General features: G+C 38.1%; 1 pseudogene; it reads left to right on the forward strand.

The window, feature by feature from the left end:
* Window positions 1-9,169: 9,169 nt before the first annotated feature.
* On the forward strand, window positions 9,170-9,665 carry LOC113831060 (annotated as a pseudogene).
* Window positions 9,666-21,409: the final 11,744 nt, after the last annotated feature.

A 21,409-nucleotide genomic window follows, 5' to 3' on the forward strand; every position in this document is an offset into this window, starting at 1 on the left:
ATGTGAAACAAGCCTGTTCCCTAACTTGAATTAATAATAATAATAATAATAATAATAATAATAATAATAATAATAATAATAGAAAAAAAAGAAAAGGAGATCAAGGGGATACAGATTGGAAAAGAAGAAGTAAAACTTTCACTATTTGCAGATGATATGATAGTTTACATAAGGGGAGACATCTTCTTCAAACCACCCAACCACCACATTCTGTCTACTTAGTCTTGTGGCCGTATCATAATGCAAAAGTCTTACACAGTCTCAACACTGTTTAAAAGTCTTGTCTCTTCTGAGATTAAGCCCATGGCACATATTACACCCCTAAAGCATCATATCCATGCTCTTAATTACATTTTAAAAGTAATGTTAATTCTTAGAGTAATTTTATGATATCAAAAAGTGTATTTGGGCTTTTACAATTTAATTATATTTTAAATTGACTGAAGACAAAATGAGCAAGCTCCATGTACTTTTAAAAATTATAGGACCTTATATTCTTAAAATGAGAACCTTATGACATTTCTCTACAGAGCTTTGCTGTTTAATTTTGCTTTAGCTCATGCATAACATTGATCCATAAAGAAACAAAAGGTAAAACTATAAATCTTCCCTAATTTACTTGAGAACTAATACATGCTTCCCATAACAAACAAAATGAACACCATTTAGTAATTAGCTATTGCTAGGGTATATTTGTCATTTGCATTTGGAATAGATATAGCTTGTTTATGAATGAACTTCTTTTGTTCTTCTGAAATGTGTATGCATCCTCGTTAAACTTTCATGAATAAACTGTGGTGCCAAGTTTCATGTGTGTGTACATCAGGGCTTGAGTGTTTGTGTTTATGTGACCTTAGAATGCTTCTCTATGCCTCTGTACACCCTATTCATTGACAGATATTCTTTGGGTTCCCACTACCCTTCAATAAATTTATATTGGTGGTAAAGCCCATAGGTTGATGAACTTTATTGTTTTCCATACTCTTGTGCACATCCTTAATGCTTTCCTTAGGGTACATTTCAAGACATGGAATTGCTACCACAAATGGTATACACATGTTTAATTTAATTCCCCACCTGCTACCCAGAAAGTTTGTACCAATTTAAAGTCCATAACCTGGAATTAAGTGGAGAAAAAGCCTCAGGGAAGTGAGTAGTATGGTTGTACTGTGTCCTGTTAGAAAGTGCAGCCTTTAGATACCACTGATCAAGAGCACAGAGCCACAATAACAGTGAACACACCTCAGAGTGGTCAGTAGTGAGAGGCAGTAGTAAACCTAACTACATTATAAAGCAGCATGGGGATAATTAACAGAACAACCTTAGGATCTAGAGTCACCAGCCCTGTAGTACAGTTATAATTTGATGAAGAGCACATAAAATGATATAAAAATCCCTTTATTCACACCATTATGGAAAATCGGTTATAACTCCAAATCACCAACACATTTAACCAAAATCCATACCAATTTTTCACCTTCCCATCTTAAGAGAATGGTACCGCTCTGTTGGCAGATCACAGGAGTCCTCTCATTCCTGGGATACTCATTGCTAATAATTGCTTGATAAAAATACTTGAACTATGCAAGATGCTACAGATGTTGCTTCTTAAAGTTGTGTGCCCATCCTGAAAAGCATAAATAGTTACTCTCCTATTTTCAGGACCAAGAGAAAAAGAAAGGAAAACAAATGGTAAGGAGGATATTATTGATTCTGATGCTGGTCTTGGCCTCACTTGGCCCTTAAGCAAAACCATTGAATTGTGTAAGACTTATGTAAGGACTTATCCAGTATAGATGCAGAAAACAAACAGTTCCAAATACTCTGCCTGCTTTAGATTCTGCAGAGAGGTATTTATTTCCTTATTTCAGTTTTCCTTTCTCCTTTTTAGCAGACAGGGTTTGGCACAAAAAGTCTCTCTAAAAACACTATGACTCAGCTAGTTGCTGTAGAAAGTAGGCTAGAAAAGCAGATTTGTGCCATTAAATTACAAGAGAATCTAATGGGGAGATATAGGCATTGCATGATGCTGTTTGTTGTAAAAACTATACTTTCATATTACCTAAGATACTCCTAAAGTAACTCAATTGTTTATACTTGCCATGAACTTTTTCCACATGTTAACTACTATATATTGTCTTTGCAATCTATAATTTCAAATAATGTTTTGAAATGGTCAATATTTAAAAGGAGAAACAGTAGCATGATGAGTTAGCTGGGTTTCAAATTTAGTTAGCTCTAATCTTTTTTTCCAAGTAAAATATCAGTGAGAATGCCATGTTTCATTCTGGCTTTGATAGACATGCTATAACTTGTATCTCCACTCAGGACATTTTGAGTAAGCAAATTCTAGCCTGACTATCTTTAGGACCTTGAAGATAGTAAAGCAACAATTTATTTCAGACACATTCATCAGTACTCCAATGTACAAACTGCTGTTCAAAGCCATTATCCTAACTGCAATGGAGAGGAGACACAAAATGTTATAGGAAAGATAATTGAACTCATGCATCCAATGATGTAAAAAACAAAGTAGAGGCACCATGATGATCAACCAATCCCTTTATTTTGGTGGTTAAGGAAACAGGAGCTGTGAATTCAGTCACGGCAGAAGATAGAGCTGATTTATAGATAAGGGAAAATGAGTTATCAAAATTGAAGCAACACCTCGAATTTCTCTCTACAACAGACAAATGTTTTCAAGCACTCATTAAATAAACATCCAAGTTGCCTTTAATGTCACACCACCACAACTCATACATATTCCCCTACTTAGTGATATGAAAATATCTGTGAGATACACAGCCTGGAGTTTCTGCTGATTCATTGGGTGTGTTTATTTTTGATACAACTAAGCACTTCCATATTGCTTTCTAGAGTAAGCTCCTTTCAACAGTGTGTGAAGGCCCCCCCAGCTCTTTGTTAGCATTCTAGTTTTTGTCTATAATGTGATGTTTCTTTGGAAAATAAAAATTTTGAGTTGAGCAGACTTAAAATGCATAAAACTTAACTTGGTGATATTTCTGGGGGAGTTATAAACTATCATTTAACAATTACTTAGGCATGTGTTTTCATGCCAGGATCATGCTAACCTTTTCTTGCTCTATTTTTTCTACAGTGAACAAAAGATTAAAAATTTATATTTTTAAATGAAGAAATGTACCAAGTGAATCACCGTCATTTCCTGAATAATCCATGATACTTGCTGATAAGAAATGTCAAATTTATCACTTTTCAAAAACCTACTTGGGACTAAGTTTTTATTCTGTTCCATTAAACCATATATCAGATTTTCTGCCAATCTTATCTTGATTTAATATTGTTGCTTCATAAGACATTTTCATAGCTGAGTAACATTGGTTTCCCCAGTATTTCCTCTCAGAAGGTCCAGAATAACAACAGCAGCAACAAATGTAGCTAACATTTATTATTTGTTATGTTTCTAATATTTCCTCACATTATCATATTTAATCCTTAACTATATACAATGATACAGACAATATTCTTGTCCTCATTTGAAAAGATTAGAAACTTAAGGCACAGAATACTCAAACTGGTTTGATATGGAATCAAGCATTAAGTACTGTAGAAAGCCTGTGCTGACCACTGTTATCAGAAGATGGACTGTATGGAATACTTAAAACTAGAACATTTTGACCAATTATAATTAAACTTTTTATTCAACCTAACACAAAGATTCGTCTCCCACAACTCTTCCTAGATCTCTCCCAATTCCCCATCCTTCCAGCTCTATGTCTTCTTTGGCTCTCTCTTTAGAAGCAAACAGGCAAATAAAAAATGAAAAGCACTAGAATAAAACAAAATAAACAAAGGTAAAGAAAAAAGCCATAGAAATGTACACAACAACAAATCAATAATTAAATAAAAGCACAAAATTGGAAACCATAATATACAAGCAAAAGACCAGTAAGGGGGAAATGCCCAAACAAAATAGTATGACACAAAACAAAATAAACCTCCCAAAATGCCATTGAGTTCATTTAGGGTTGGCCATCTACTGTTGGGAATGAGACTGGCCCATAAGTATAGTTTGTATCCCCACTGAGACTCCATTGGAGATATTAATTTTTCATTCATGAGTGGCTATCTACTGGAGACAGATTCGGGGATATGGATGGGAGCTTGTGTCCACTTTTTCTCTCATCACTGGGACCCCATCTGACACAGACCTATGTAGGCCCTGTGTATGCTGCTACAGTCTCTGTGATTTCATGTGTGTCAGTCCTGCTGTGTTTAGAAGGCCCTGTTTCCTTGGTGTCCTCCATCCCTTCTGGCTCTTACAATTTTCCTGTTCCTCCTCCTCCTCCTCCTCTTCCTCCTCCTCCTTCTTCTTTGGGATTCCCTGAACCCTGACGGAAGAAATTTTATGGAGACATATCATTTAGGACCAAGTGTTCCAAAAATTTTCACTCTCTGCACATTGTCCAGTTTGGGGTTTATTATTTATTTCTCACTGTTGATATCAAATTATTTCTCCCTGATGATCCACTAGGAAATATAAAGGTGAGCAATGGGGAGAGGATAAGTATCACCAAGGAACACACACACCACACACACACACACACACACACACACACACACACACACACACACACACACACACGTGCGCGCACGACATGTGAATAAATGTGTCACAATAAAATAAAAAATATATCTTTAATGGAAAATGAGCATAATGCTTATTCAATCTACTATGTGCTAGACAATATTAATTATACTGCCAATCTCACTCCTCAGTAGCTATCTATCATGGATACTAAAAAAAACTTTTCCAAGATGAAAGAATGTAGCTTTTCTTTATTTACAGAACAAGCATCTTTATGAAACACTATGTACAGAATTATGCCAATTCTAGTGTGGGTTTTTTGTTTGTTTTGAGATAAAATATTGCTAATGTAGCCCTATCTGACCTGGAAGTCATTGTGTAGTTCAAGCTGGCCTTGAACTTGTGATCCCTCTTCTTTTGCTTCTGAGTGCTGGGATTATAGGTATGTGCCCAAACCAGCTTAATTTTGTTTTAAGTAATATGAATGGGAAGAAGATATTCTGTTTTATTTGCTTATTTGATAACTAAGAAATAAACATTTCTTTCTTTTTCATTTATCCAACAAATAGTTGCAGTGTACCACACAAGTGCAAGGAATATCCAGAATAAATCGTATCTCAACCAGTATATTTTCCTTCTATTCACTATGTCCTGCCGTTAATTACAACCTAATGGACATTGAAATATATGACCAGGCAACTCATCTTACATCAGCGAGTTTTGAAGGCTTACCATCTAAATGTTCCATGTAGTGGAGCAGAGGGACAGGATAGAGTTTGGAAATTAGGTAGGCATGGGTTAAAATTTCTCTTCTGACCTTTATTTATGTAAGGTGTGTAAACTTGCCAAGTTCACTTAGCATCTCTAAGACTTAATTTCCTGATCTGTACAAGGAGATTGTCATCTAGGTTTCTAAGCAAAAGCAATGAATATAGTACCTCCAAATATTCTGTCTGAAAACTGAGTGCTTGTTCATGTTTACCCACTGTTCTAATTAGGCTTCTGTTGCTGTGATACAACACCATGACTAAAGCAACTTGGGGAAGAAAGGATGTATTTCACTTCACAGATTATAATCCATCATTAATAGGACAAGAACTCAAGGTAGGAACCTGGAGGCAGAAACTAAGCAGAGGTCATGGCGGAATACTGCTTAGCACCTTGCTTAGCCTCCTTTCTTCTAGACTCCAAAACCATCTATCCAGGCATGATGCCACCCTCAGTGGTCTAGGCTTTTCCACATCAATTATCAGCCAAGAAAATGCCTCATAGGTCTGCCTACAAGCCACGCTGATAGAAGCATTTACTCAACTGAGGTTCCATCTTCTCAGATCACTAGCTTGTGTGGGGTTAATAAAAAACTAACAGACCCACTCTATCTCCCCTCTCCCTTATTGGAAAATAAGCCAACAGCATTAACTATATCATCCAGAGCATTCAGAAATGTAAGAGAAAATAAAAATTCAATAAATTCTGACATTATGAGTATGAGCCAATGCAATTTATATATAATAGAAGGAGTTGGCTACAAGAATTCCTGGTGTTTTATTTAACATAGTCAGACTTTCTAGATTAGAATGATGCACATGTATTCCTTGGGTGATTCTAGTGTTCTTTGAACCTCAGAATGCTCAGATGAAGCAGAAACATAGCATGGAATGATGGTCTTCAGGAGAGATTCAAGAGCAAGAGTCAGGACTCCCACCCAGACCCCAGTTCCTAAGTAATACATGATGCAGGGCAAAACATGCGAAAGTTTTCAGAAATGTTGAAGAGATAATTCATTCTTTCTCAGAAAAGAAGTAAAATCTCTGTTATATTCGAGATACCAGTTTTATAAGATAAGGATTGAGCCAATGGTTGGTAAAGGTGCCTACTGCCAAGTCTGATGACCTGAGTTCAATCCTCACAACCTACATGGTGGAAAGAAAGAACTGACTTCTAAATGTCATCTGCTACTTGCACATAAACACAGTGGCCTGCTCATTCCTACACATGTATCACAGCACACATATAATAAGTGTAACAAACAATTTTTTAATTTATTTTTATTTAAATTAGAAACAAGCCTGCTTCACATGTCAATCCCAGCTCCCTCTCCTCCCCTCCTCCCCCTACCTCCACCAACTCCCCACCCCACTCCCCCCTGCTACCCAGGGATGGTGAGGCCCTTCACGGGGAATCCCCTAAGTGTGTCATATCATCCAGGGCAGGGCAGTCTATCATATCATGCAGCCTAGGCCCTCCCCCATGTGTCAGGCTGAGAGAGTATCCATCCATGTGGAATGGGCTCCCAAAGTCCATTCATACACCAGGGATAAATACTGTTCTACTACCAGAGGTCCCATAGATTTCCAAGGCCTCCTCACTGACACCCAAGTTCAGGCAGATCTGGATCAGTCCTATGCTGGTTTCCCAGCTATCAATCCGGGGTCCATGAGCAACCCCTTTTTCAGGTCAGCTGTTTCTGTGAGTTTCCCCAGCCTGGTCTTGACCCCTTTGCTCTTAAGAAGGGCTTTGAAAATGTAGCCCACCGTGACTGCTCCTTTACATAACTGACACATTTAGGTAACTCAGCAAGCCTCTGGGATTGAGACTATTCTGAAAGAGAGTTTGATCTAAGGCAGCGATGTTCGGTAACTATGTACTATATGTGCATATACGAATATACGCATTGCTTATATCTCTACTTCTGTTTACAAGAATTATGTGCATATATTTCTATTGTTTTACTCCTTCCTTTCTGAATTCTTTCTAATCTCAAGGTATAGACCCTCCTCAGAGAATTTAAAGTTGGCTTGTAGGTAAATGTCTAAAATCATACCTGAATTGAATTGCTTGTCAGTTCTGTTTGTACTGACCCTGATGCTAAGGCTTTTGTAACAGGGAACAGATCTGCTGAATGTTAATGGATGCTATTGTGACTGTCTGGAACAACAGTACATTCCATTCCAGAGATGTAATCATGACAACAAGGTGTCCAAACAATCAGTACTCCAAGGTCTTATCCTCTATTACAATGGTATGCTATATTTTTCTTAGTCTAAGGTTTCTTTTCTTCCCTCTCTTTCTTTCTGTTTTGTAAGAAATTGTATTTCAGAAGGAGATGATATACAAGTTTTTTCCTATTGGATTTGGTAGTGAGGATCTATTAGTAATTGTGGAACATTACACCACCCTGCAAACCAGCAGTTCTGCAACCCCTTCGGCAAACCTCTATCTCCAAAAATATTTACATTATGGTTCATAACAATAACAAAATTACAGTTGTGAAATAGCAATGAAAATAATGTTATGGTTGGGGGTCACCACAACATAAAGAACTGTATTTAAGGGTCACAGGATTAAGAAGGTTGAGAACCACTATCTTAGATGTTGATTAAATTCTTTGAAATGAAAGCAGTCAGTACAGGATGTGAAATAATCATGAGAAAGAGGCCACTTAATTCCTGATTTTTATCTCAAACAAAAGGGGCCATTCTTTCTGTATTTCAAAAGAAATTCAAAGGCATCATCTGCAAGCATTAGGCTCCAAAGTCATTTACCTATGCAATAGCATCTCCAGATAACACCTTGTTCTCAGAATTTTGAAATACAGTGTCCAACTGGCATCTGCTGCTTCTGAGCAGTCCTCGAATAGGATAGGCTCTTTGATGTGGTGAGCAAGTGTTCAGTTTTCACAGTATGAGAGCCTTTGTAAACAAGCTTTCCCATTGCCTACCAATGCAAGAAGAGGTGCTGTTTGACTATCTTCTGTTGCATAATAAAGCACTCTACGCATGAAGGCTGAAAAACATCAACAGTTGTTATAGTTCCTGTCATGATAGTGCTGTTGCCTGGGTGTTTCGTTTTTTTACTTTAGGTGATATCAGTTGAGGTTATGGGGTGGTCACAATATGAAAATCACTTTTTAAACATAACCAGAAGGTGATAGAGACTGCTGGCTCTAAGCTCAGCTGAAGCTGACATCAGGGAGATTCATCCCCCCCCCCACATGGGCCCCTGTACAACTGCTTAGTTAGGTTCCAAAAATGAACATTCTAAGAGTCAAGGAAAAGCTTGGAATGCTACATTTTACTTCTGCTTCATTTTGTCGCTCTCAAGCAAATAGGCCAATCCAAATTCCAGGAAAGGGGGATAAGTTTTTTTTCTTGGTGAAATGAAAGCCAAACTACATTCAAAGGACATGTGAAGTGGGGGAATTATTGCTGCCACCCTTGAAATATATTGCGTTCTACCACAGGCACAAACATGAAGCACTTTATCTGCCAGTACCCTAGAAAGACTCCCACCATTCACTTCCTATTTCTGCCTTTTCTATTCATCCCAAAGCTGTCAAGCTTCCCTGTCTTCTGCACATCTGTATTCTGTTGAGGATTGTTGAACAGCACTTTATTTATTTTTTGTAACAGTCATCTCTGGAATGGAAGGAAAGGAGCCCCGTTGGCTGAGGTAATAATAACATTCTTAGAAACCTTAGCGCATGCCAGACATTTTGCGTAGATTGCTCATATTCTCCTTGAACACAAATCCTTTAAGAAAGGCATCATAGTTCCTCTCCCCTGTTACATCAATGCTGCACTGACATAAGGAGATTTGCTAATGAGTTCTCAGCACAACAATGTGGCTCAGTCCAGGCCTCAGAAACACCAAAATAATTCACCTTCAAAAATGACAAGTTTGATAAGAGTGTTCAGACCGAGAAAATTAATGCAAAACTTCATGACGGAGTATGTCAGCACTGCAAAGAAGTTCTTGAGTGGTGTGTAAAATACAGAAAATACAAACCACCGTCAAAGCCTAAGAAGTGTGCTACATGTTCACAAAAGACAGTGAAGGACTCTTTCATATGACATGTAGAGCATGTGCCTGTGAAAATGAAGTTTGTGCAAAATGTGGAAAGAAAGAAGTTATCATTAATCCTTTCAATAAAGAACCAGAAACTTCAGCAAATCCTGAAAATCAAGGTTCTAACCATAAGGGAAGGTGCAGAAGGAAGGAATATGCTGATGAGGATTCAGATGCTGACACTGACTCAGATAAGGAGGTGGAGACACTCAGAGGAACTGACCTGCAGAGGACTCAGCAAGCTTACTGACATCCTAAGGAGGAGATTAGAAGGGCTGTTCAAAATAAGCAGAACTGGTTTATGTGCAACAGAAATAATTTATAACATTTGAATAACAAACTTTCAGGTCTTCAAGATAAGGCTTAAGCTGCATATACAGAATATGCGTGGAAACACTGTGGCACATTGTATAAACATGTATAAAATTATTTGTTTAGTTAATTGTTTAGGAGAGCATATTACCTAATATCAAACTATGCAGTGTTGAGAATTATATCAGAGCTATTTCATGGAAAGCTGAGAATATTAGCTCACTGTGAGTACATTTCTATAACCTGACCTCCGGTGCATGACTTCCTTAGCAAAATATCTTACAAAACAAGTTTATGTACACACACACACACACACACACACACACACACACACACACACACACACACACACACACGCACACACACACTCACACATAAAGCACATGTAATGATTTTTCTTCAAAAATATTTTGTATACTTTATTTCATTGTTTTTTACCTTTTCCCAGTTTGGAATATATACTGAGAGAAGGTATGTGGACTATATAATCTGGAAAGGAAAATCCACCATTCATACTTTGTAGGGAGAAATCCTGATTAGAGGTACTGTAGTCAGAGTTACGTAACAAGGGTTTAAGAAGGAGGGAGGAATGCACGTGGCTCTCTTTGGCCTGGCTGAGCAGACTAGGAAGCATTTTCTGGGTCCATCCTGCTCAAGTGCAAACCTGGTCACTGGCTCCCTTGCGTGAGTACTTTTCCTCAGTAAACTACCATTTATCAACCTATTTCTGACTCTTATTTACAATCATCTATAATACTTGAGTGGAGATACTTGCAGTATCTGAGGCTCCTGTGAGGTTCTCCCTCATAAGCTTATCTTTCCCAGAATTCCATTGTCTTGAATTTGTCATTGTTGCCAGTGTTTCTCAGGCTGTACAATGAACTTTTCCACACTTTGTACCTACATTGTCAATTTTAGTGTTTTACTATGTTTTCTTTGTGTCAATCTCCATGTATGTATATATGACATGTATGAGTGCATATATTTGCTGAATCACTGAAATAAATGTGAAACCCTGGGGGGAAAGGCACTATAATTCTAAGTTTCAATTATCAATCTCAGATTTATAAATAAACAATTTTCCTATTGATACGGGCTTAATGGAAGAAAGAGAATTCCAACTTGTGTTTTCACCATCTTAATCTATTAGATACATTTTCAGAATTCAAGGACTACTTGTTATACACTTTCTGGCAATGCTGCCCAGATTACAAAATGAAGATAATAATGATGATGATGACGACGATGACAAAGATGATGACAACAATGTCAACAGAGAATATAAATATTTGCTTCTGGGACTAAAGAACAGAAATAGATGAATTACAAAAAGGGCATTCTATTATATATTTTTATAGTACCCAGACTGTGACAGGCTTAGGTAAATTACATATTTGTGCCATACCATGTAACATGTAAATGTGAGATCAGGTATTCAAAGCTAGACTGATAATGAACTACACAAAACCCTGCATGTCCATGGTTTTGAGTTTAATAGACTTCTAGTCATTTTAGCAGTTCACCTTCAAGTATGTACAATCAGCAGAGTGGTAAATATAATTGTGCTTTCTCCATATTTTATGTTGAATTTGGTATATGAACAAAATGTTAATATATCCTATTGAGAAAAATCACTAAAAATAAGATTAAAGGCAACAAAAATCTGAAAGAAAATATTTCAATATACATTATAAAAGTGGTTACAGGAGGGTTTAAAAATAGTTCATATTCTTCTGAGTTACAATGGAATCTTGAAAGTCGCAGGCAAATGGATGGCACTAGAAGAAACCATCCTGAGTGAGGTATCCCAGGCACAGAAAGATAAACATGGTATGTACTCACTCATATGTGGATTTTAGGCATAGAGTAAAGGATTACCAGCCTACAATCCACACTGCCAGAGAAGCTAGGAAACAAGGAGGACCCTAAGAGAGACATACATGGTCCCCTGGAGAAGGGGAAAGGGACAAGATCTCCTGAGCTAACTGGGAGCATGGGGGAGGAGGGAGGGAGCTAGGAGAATAAGAAGAGGATGGGTGAGGAGAGCATGAGGGAACAGGAAGGTTGAGTCGGGAGAAGAATAGAGGAGAGCAAGATGAGAGATACCATAATAGAGGGAGACATTATGGAAAAATTTGATGGAACTGCTTCAGACTTCTTGGGACCAAGATATAAAATGAAGCCATCTTTACCCTGCTTTTTATACTGTATTCATTACTTAAAACAGCACGTTCAATGTAACTTATAGAAGAAAGTGTTTATTTGTGCTTATGGTTCCAAGTACTAAGAGTCCATCTCTAACATAGTATAGAAGTGTAGCAACAGTCAGGCATGATGAATAGAATAGCTGAGAGCTCACATCTCAAGCCAAAAACAAGAAACAGAAAAAACAAAAACAAAATAGGAATAGTGTATGGCTTTGAAATCTCAAAGTGCACCTCCAGTGGCCCTTCCTCCAGCAAGGCCACACTTCGTAAACCTACCTAAACAGTGACACCAACTAGGGACAAAGTATTCAAACATCTGTTCTTATAGAGAACATCCTCATTCAAATTACCACACTCACATTAATGTGACATACAGAATTCTTGCGACACTGTGGTATCTCAGATATTCAGACAAGGGGAACATTATAGGATAGAAGGTATATGTGAGACAGCAGGAGACACATCAAAGTAATAACATGTAGAACCATATATAATATCCCTATAAAATCTTTGTTTCCTACCAAAGAAAATACATTTCTCATCTAGATGTCACTCCCATAAAAATGGTTGGAACCGTAATCCCTATATTCAAACCCTCAAGTTGGTGTTTTCTTCTCTGGAATACTGACTTATTGGTAGATAAAGGTGGCTACTGGGTAGATTTTTCACCTCCCTCATTTACAGGTAGCTGCTTGTCCACGCAGGTCTAGCTGTTTACAGACCAGTCATTCTTACCAACACTATCCACCTATGATTCAATACTACAATACAATCCTCAACCCCTGGGAATTTAAATTCCAGTCTAAATTGATTTAGTGCATGCTGGCCTGATTTAGCAAACCCTAAGGTGCCTGGATTTACCATCAACTGACAAGATTGGATTTTCCACAACTGAAAAGAACTGGCACTATGTGTGTTCTAAAATGAATGATGTGAAAACAGAAAGATTCATTTATTAGCTGAGTTTAATAACCTGAAAATCTTTACCAATCAAGATTAATGAAAGATATTCTCCTTTTTTTGTTTTTTTGAGACAGGGTTTCTCTGCATAGCTTTGGAGCCTATCCTGGCACTCGCTCTGGAGACCAGGCTGGCCTCAAACTCACAGAGATCTGCCTGCCTCTGTCTCCCTAGTGCTGGGATTAAAGGCGTGCTCCACCAACGCCCGGCGAAAGATATTCTTTAAAGATTGTATTTTCCTAAATATTTTGACAAGTATTTAGAAAAAATACAAGATATAGGTATAAATGGATGTATGTAGAAAAACATAAGAAGGATATCTTATTAATTTTATTTCTTGGTGACTCACAATGTATAATAAATTACTCCATCAGTTTGCTCACTCAAAAATAATTATTAATATTTTTATGTGTTAGACACCAAAAATTCAATTCCGTGGCTTCAACCCACAACTTATTTCTATTAAATTCCACATTCATACAGAATATTGTCTCCTCCAAATAGTCATTTGAGAAAGTAATGAATAACTGGTTGTCTATAAGCTCACATAGACCTTACTCAACATTTCAAGACCAAATGGAGTCTGAATCCTGAAAGAGTCACCACCCAAGAAGGAGGCCATGGGAGAGAATGGCAAGAACTTGAGCTCACAAGTCAAAGACAGCTGCCTCTTATTCCACTCTGTCTCTTATTCACTCTAACATTTGAAAATTCCATTAACTTCTTGCATCCTTACAAAGTATACTTAGTAAAGTGTTGGGGATTAAGAAGATCCTGATATCTCCTTATAGGATGTTTGAGTGTTTAGGGAAAATGTGACTAATAAAGGTTCTGACCAATACTTATCAAACAGCAAAGCTTTCTTCTTAACCCCTTTGTTCTGTGGCAAAGGAGGCATTATCATAGTGCAATTGCCAAACTATATGATTAAAGAAACATCTGGAACTACTGAAAGAACAGACAACACATATTCATCTTATGTAGGAAATATAGTGCATTAGTGTTTATATTTTACTAATATAACTCATATTAAGTTGCTGATATTTAACCATATTTTATCCAAACATCGATGCAATGTCACAGAAATCTAATAAGTGCTAACTTAGAAAGGGATGGAGGATAATTTTCATTCTTTTCTATTGACACTGAATTTTTTTCTCTTCGCCTTTTGAATTTCAATGTAGGCAAGCTAGCTCATAATGTAGACATCTTGGCTATGTTTTTAAAAGGATTTATTTTATTTTTAATGTGTGTGTGTGTGTGTGTGTGTGTGTGTGTGTGTGTGTGTGTGTGTGTGTGTGTGTGTATGTGTGTGTGCCTTGCATGGGCATATGCACCTGAGTGTAGTTGCTCTTATAGGTATGAGGGCATTGGATCCACTGGAGTTGGAGCTAGCACACAAGCATCCTGACGTGAATGCTGGCAACTGAACTAGGGTCTTCCACAAGAGTAGTAGATACTGCTGAGATATCCCTCAAACCCCCTTCACTGTCTTTTGAATCTCAGAAAGACTACGGAATTACAAACCACACTGATGAAACAGGCTTGGTAACACAGACCTATAACCCCAACTCCTCAGGAGGCTAAGGTGGAAAAACGACAAGCTCTCAGCCTGTCTGTGCTACACAGTAAGTTCACTGCCAGCCTAGTCAACCTAAAGGATGCTAATGTTAGAATTAAGAGAGTTTGCTGGGTACAAAACCCAGATATGCCACTTTTTAAAGGATTTTGGATGGATTATTTCCTAGTTTCTAGCCTGGACTAACCGCAGGGATGCACTTAGAAGTCCACCTAGCTGTCCTAGAGTACTATGGGGGACCTATGAGATGCCAGCTGAGAAGATTGAGTAAGGCCAAAAAGTTATTTTAAAATAATGTACAGAAATAACAGAAGGATATACAGTAGGCACCCAAATGACAATTATTTGTGAAACTTCGAAAACTAATGGAAAGGGGCCATCAAAATGGCTCAGCAGTTAAGGGTACCTGCCACCAAGCTTGATGACCTGAGTTCTATCCAGGAACCCATTTAGAGGAGGAGATTGAGCTCACACAAGTTGTTCTCTGACTTCCCTTATGCATGCTGTTATACACACATGTACATGTGTACACACACAACCATAAGTATGCAGGTACAAAAATATGCACAAATACAAAGGAACACACATGCACATAAACACACACAGAGGAACATGCACGTACACACACAGGAACACACACACATAAATAATATGTAAAACAAAAACTGTTGGTGAAATACAAATGATACCCAGGTATTCATGGATTCTGATATCTACAGAACCAAGGAAATTCATGCAATTGGCAGCTGCAACGTGCTTTGATCTATGTGTTGTCTCCTTTGATGCTTCACTATTGTAATTCTTCCTACAGGAAGTCTTACATTTTGTGCATCAAATCACTCATTATATATGTGGTAGAGTCCTGAATTCACACACGGCCCTGGAGTTTTTCTGTGCTATTTCCACACCAGAGAACTCACTGCTCTCTGCTCTGGGCTGTATAAGAATGAAGAAAGCAAGCCGAGAACTCGCATGTGGTATTAATTGGATGATCTCTGCTCTTGATTGCAGGTGTAATGGGACAAACTGCCTCGTGTCCCTGCCACCTTGATTTCTCCACAATTGTGGGTTGTAACCTCGAATTGTGAAACAAATAAATTCTTTCTCCCTTAATTTGCTTTTGTTGGAGTGTTTGATCATAGCAATGGGAGATGAAAAAAAGACAGTATCCCAGGGGAGGTGTGGCTAGCTTGAAAACTGAAGCTAGGCTGATTGGGATGTAGACTCTAGAGAAAAATTACAGGTCTCAGGTGACCTCACCATTTGAAAACACAATTACATGCCTCAAATACCAAGACAACACAATCAGAAGTCAAATTAACCAATTTTATGTAATCTTGATATTCTTTCTTAAGATTTTTTATTTGAATTAGAAACAAGATTGTTTTACATGACAATCCAGGTTTCCTTCTCCCTCCAGTCCTCCTCTATCACCCCCCAACTAAAACCTTACCTATCACATATCCTTTCTGCTTCTCCCCCCGATTGCGAGGCCTTCCATAGGGGGCCATCAGAGTCTATCGTACTCTTTGGGATAGGCCTAGGCCCACCCCCATGTGTCTTGGCACAGGGAGTATTCCTCTATGTGGAATGAGCTTCCAAAGTCCACACCTATGCTAGGGATAAGTACTGAACTACTACAGGAGTGGGTTTCCTCACTGAAACCCATTTCCTGGGGTCTGGATCAGTCCCATGCTGGTTTCCCAGCTATCAGTCTGGGGAGCAAGAGCTCCCCATTGTTCAAGTCAACTGTTTCTGTGGGTTCGCCAGCCTGGTCTGGACCCTTTTGTTCTTCACTCATCATTCTCTGCATCAGATTCCAGTTCAGTTCAGTGATTAGTTGTGGGTGTCTGCTTCTACTTCCACCAGCTGCTGGATGAGGGCTATCTGGTGGCATGTAATTCAGCCATCAATCTCATTATCCAGGGAGGGCATTTAAGATAGTCTCTCCTCTATTGCTTAGATTGTTAGCTGGTGTCATCTTTGTAGATCTCCAGACATTTCCCTAGTGCCTGATTTCTCTGTAAAACTAAAATGTCTTCCCTCTATTATGGTATCTCTATTCCTATTTTCTTCTATTCTTCCTCTGACTCAAACTTTCTGCTCCCTCATGTCCTCTGCATGCCTCCTCTTTTCCCCTTCTCATTCTCCTAGCTAACTCCCCCCCTCTTCCTGTGCTCCCAATTTTCTCAGGGGATCTTGTCCCTTTTCCCTTCTCCAGGGGACCATGTATGTCTCTCTTAGGGTCCTCCTTGTTTACTACCTTCTCTGGCAGTGTGAATTGTAGGCTGATAATCCTTTTACTCTTTCTAAAATCTGCATATGAGTGAATACATACCATGTTTGTCTTTTTGTGATTGGGTTACCTCACTCAGAATGGTTTCTTCTAGTTCAATCCATTTTCCTGCAAATTTCAAAATTCCACTGTTTTTTCCTCTGAGTAGTACTCCATTGTGTAAATGTACCACATTTTCTCTATCCATTTCAGTTGAGGAGCATCTAGGCTGCTTCCAGTTTCTGGCTATTACAAAAAATGTTGCCATGAACATCGATGAACAGATGTCCTTGTTGTATGAATGTGCTTCTTTTGGGTATATGCCTAAGAGTGGAATTACTGGATCTTGTGGTAGACTGATTGCCATTTTCTTGAGGAGTCACCATACTGATTTCCAAAGAGGCTGTACAAGTTGGCACTCCCACCAGCAGTGGAGAAGTGTTCCCCTTTCTCCACATCCTCTCCAGCAAAAGCTGTCATTGGTGTTTTTTTTTTTTTATTTTGGCCATTCTGAAAGGAGTAAGATGGTATCTCAGAGCTGTTTTGATTTGCATTTCCCTGATGGCTAAGGATGTTGAACACTTTCTTATGTGTCTTTCAGCCATTTTAGATTCCTCTATTGAGAATGGTCTATTTAGTTCTGTACCCCACTTTTTAATTGGGTTGTTTGGTATTTTGGAGACTAGCTTCTTGAGTTCTTTGTATATTTTGGAGATCAGCCCTCTCTGTCAGATGTGGGGTTGGTGAATATCTTTTCCCAGTCTGTGGGTTGCCGTGTTGTCTTGCTGACTGTCTCCTTTGCCTTACAGAAGCTTCTCAGTTTCAGGAGGTCCCATTTATCAATTGTTGACCTCAGTGTCTGTGCAACTGGTGTAATGTTCAGGAAGCAGTCTCCTGTACCAATTAATACAAGGGTATTTCCCACTTTGTCTTCTAATAGGTTCAGTGTGGCTGGGTTTATGTTGAAGTCTTTTATCCATTTTGACTTAAGTTTTGTACATGGCGATAGGCTTGGGTCTATCTGCAGTCTTCTACATGTCCACAACCAGTTATGGTAGCACCATGTGTTGAAGATGTTCTCTTTGCTCCATCTATAAATTTGGATTGTTTGTCAAAAATCAGGTGTTCATAGGTGTGTGGGTTAATATCAGGGTTTTCAATTCGATTCCCTTGGTCTACCTGTCTTTTTTTGTGCCAATACCAAGCTGTTTTCAGGACTATAGCTCTGTAATAGAGCTTGAAGTCAGGAATGGTGATGCCTCCAGAAGTTCCTTTATTGTATAGGGTTGTTTTGGCTATCCTGGGTCTTTTGTTTCTCCATATAAAGTTGAGAATTGTTCTTTCAAGGTCTGTGAAGAATTGTGTTGGGATTTTGATGGGGATTGCATTGAATCTGTAGATTGCTTTTGGCAAGATTGCCATTTTTACTATGTTGATTCTACCTATCCAAGAGCATGGAAAATATTTCCATTTTCTGGTATCTTTAATTTCTGTCTTTAGAGAGTGAAAATTCTTATGGTACAGGTCTTTCACGTTTTTGGTTAGTGTTACCCCAAGGTATTTTATGTTGTTTGTGGCAATTGTAAAGGGTGATGTTTCTCTGATTTCTTTCTCCACCAATGTGTCATCGGTATATAGTACAGGTTTTTTTAGTTAATCATGTATCCTGGCACTTTGCTGAAGGTGTTTATCAGCTGTAGGAGTTCCCTGGTAGAGTTTTTCGGGTCAGTTATGTAGACTCTCATATCATCTGCAAATAGTGAGAGTTTGACTTCTTCCTTTCCGATTTGTATTCCCTTGATCTCCTTTGGTTGTCTTATTGCTCTAGCTAGAACTTCAAGTACAATATTGAAGAGGTATGGAGAGAGTGGACAGCCTTGTCTTGTCCCCGATTTTAGAGGAATTGCATTGAGTTTCTCTCCATTTAGTTTGATGTTGGCTGTTTCCTTGCTGTATATTGCTTTTATTATGTTGAGGTATGTTCTTGTTATCCCTGATTTCTCCAGGACGTTTAGCATGAAGGGGTGTTGGATTTTGTCAAAGGCTTTTTTGGTGTTTAGTGAGATGATCATGAGGTTTTTATTCCTCAGTCTGTTTATATGGTGGATTACATTGATGTATTTTCGTATGTTGAACCATCCTTGCATCCCTGAGATGAAGCCTACTTGATCCTGGTGGATGATTTCTCTGATGTGTTCTTGGATTCGATTTGCCAATATTTTATTGAGAATTTTTGCATCAATGTTCATGAGGGATATTGGTCTATAGTTCTCTTTCTTGGTTGTGTCTTTGTGTGGCTTGGGTATCAGGTTACTGTAGCCTCGTAAAAAATCGTTTAGCAATGTCCCTTCTGCTTCTATTGTGTGGAACAATTTGAGGAGTATTGGTATTACCTCTTCTTTGAATTTCTGTAGAATTCTGCCCTGAAGCCATCTGGCCCCAGACTATTTTTGGTTAGGAGACTTTTGATGACTGCTTCTATTTCCTTAGAGGTTATAGGTCTGTTTAAGTTGCTTATCTGCTCTTGATTCGATTTTGGTAAGTGAAATCTGTCCAGAAAATTGTCCATTTCCTTTAAATTTTCCAATTTTGTGGAGTACAAGTTTTCAAAGTATAACCTGAAGATTCTCTGGATCTCCTCAGTGTCTGTTGGTATGTCCCCCTTTTCATTTCTGATTTTGTTAATTTGCATGTTCTCTCTCTGTCTTTTGGTTAGTTTGGATAAAGGTTTGTCTATCTTGTTGATTTTCTCGAAGACCCAACTCTTTGTTACATTGATTCTTTGAATTATTTTCTTTGTTTTGACTTTATTGATTTCTGCCCTCAGTTTGATTATTTCCTGGCATCTACTCCTCCGCGGTGAATGTGCTTCCATTTGTTCTAGAGCTTTCAGTTGTGATGTCAACTCTCTGGTGTGAGTATTCTCTAGTTTCTTCATGTGAGCACTTAGAGCTATGAACCTTCCTCTTAGTACTGCTTTCAAAGTGTCCCATAAGTTTGAGTATGTTGTGTCAACATTTTCATTGAATTCTAGGAAGTCTTTAATTTCTTTCTTTATTTCTTCCTTGACCCAGAAGCGGTGCAATTGTGTGTTGTTCAATTTCCATGAGTTGGTAGGTTTTCTGCAATTTGTGTTGTTTTTTATTTCTAACATTAAAGCATAGTTGTCTGATAAGACACAGGGGATTATTCCAATTTTTTGTACCTGTTGGGGTTTGCTATGTTGCCGAGTATGTGGTCGATTTTTGAGAAGGTTCCATGTGATGCTGAAAAGAAGGTATATTCTTTTGTGTTTGGATGGAAAGTTCTATAGATGTCTGTTAATCCCAATTGGGTCATAACTTCTGATAGTTCCTTCGTTTCTTTGTTAAGTTTCTGTCTGGTGGTCCTGTCCAGTTGTGACAGTGGGGTGCTGAAGTCTCCCACTATAACTGTGTGAGATCTTATTTGTGATTTGAGTTTTAATAATGTTTCTTTTACGAATGTTGGTGCCTTTGTATTTGGGGCATAGATGTTTAGAACTGAGACTTCTTCCTGATGGATTTTTCCTGTGATGAATATGAAATGACCTTCTTCATCTCTTTTGATTGATTTTAGTTTTAAGTCTAACTTGTTAGATACTAGGATGGCTACCCCAGCTCGTTTCTTGGGTCCATTTGATTGGAATGGACCTGTATAGTAAATGTTGAGATACATTTTGATGTCATACAATGGAATCTGGCAAATGACACATAGAACTCTAAAGATGCAGGTTAAGGAATAAAAGAGAGTGATATAGCCAAAATTATGGCGTTCCAAGTTAGACAACAATTGAATTCTGACTCTCCACTAAAATTATGGGGTATTTATTTGTATTTTATTACTTATGGAACCCACTGCCACTCATTCATTCATCTATGCCTATATTATTTCAAGCCCTGACAGCATATATTATGCAGCACTTTTTGCTATAGTCGATTGCCATTTCTCTAATGAATTTAAGCTGATGCACCATCCTCGCATATTGATATTATTTTCTTAACAAATGTAAAGAAACAACCTAAAATACAAACTATCCCCTGATGAAAAGAAGCATTTTAATTCTCTTGTTTTTTCCAAGCTGGCTTCTGCAAACATCCCAGGACAGTTCCGGTAGTCAGAGACATTACATATGGACATTAGGCTCCAGATCTACCACCTGTCTCTGCCTATGACTCATAATACAAACATAGAACCTCTCTGTGGCCTCTTTCCTAGAACTTTAAAATATAACCCACAGCTGTGACTTCCCTTCTGCTTGGCCTCTGTGGATGAGAGGCCCTTTCATGCAATGAGACAGAATCTCAGCAGTCTCATGTGTTGTTCAATTCTGAGCATCTTCAAAAATGTGCTTTTTAGCAGTACAGTCTGCAATACAATTTATCCCAGACCCTTACAAAATGGATGGGGTCAGGAACTTCAAGCTTCTGTTAGAAAGCTCCAGGTCTCAGCCCCCCCATACCTGCCAATTTAATATTCAGTGGTCTCACATAAGACTTCTACTGTTTATTTTTGTTCACTGACTTTAATGATATTCTATAGTGAAAATCGGGACCATGTTTTTCTCTCATACATGTTATCTTTAGGAAAACTATAACAGATAAAAAAATGAAGACCTTTAGCCCCTAGCTTTGTAAAAATAA

Source organism: Cricetulus griseus, chromosome X (assembly GCF_003668045.3).
Source record: "Cricetulus griseus strain 17A/GY chromosome X, alternate assembly CriGri-PICRH-1.0, whole genome shotgun sequence".
NCBI classification, from domain to species: Eukaryota; Metazoa; Chordata; class Mammalia; order Rodentia; family Cricetidae; genus Cricetulus; species Cricetulus griseus.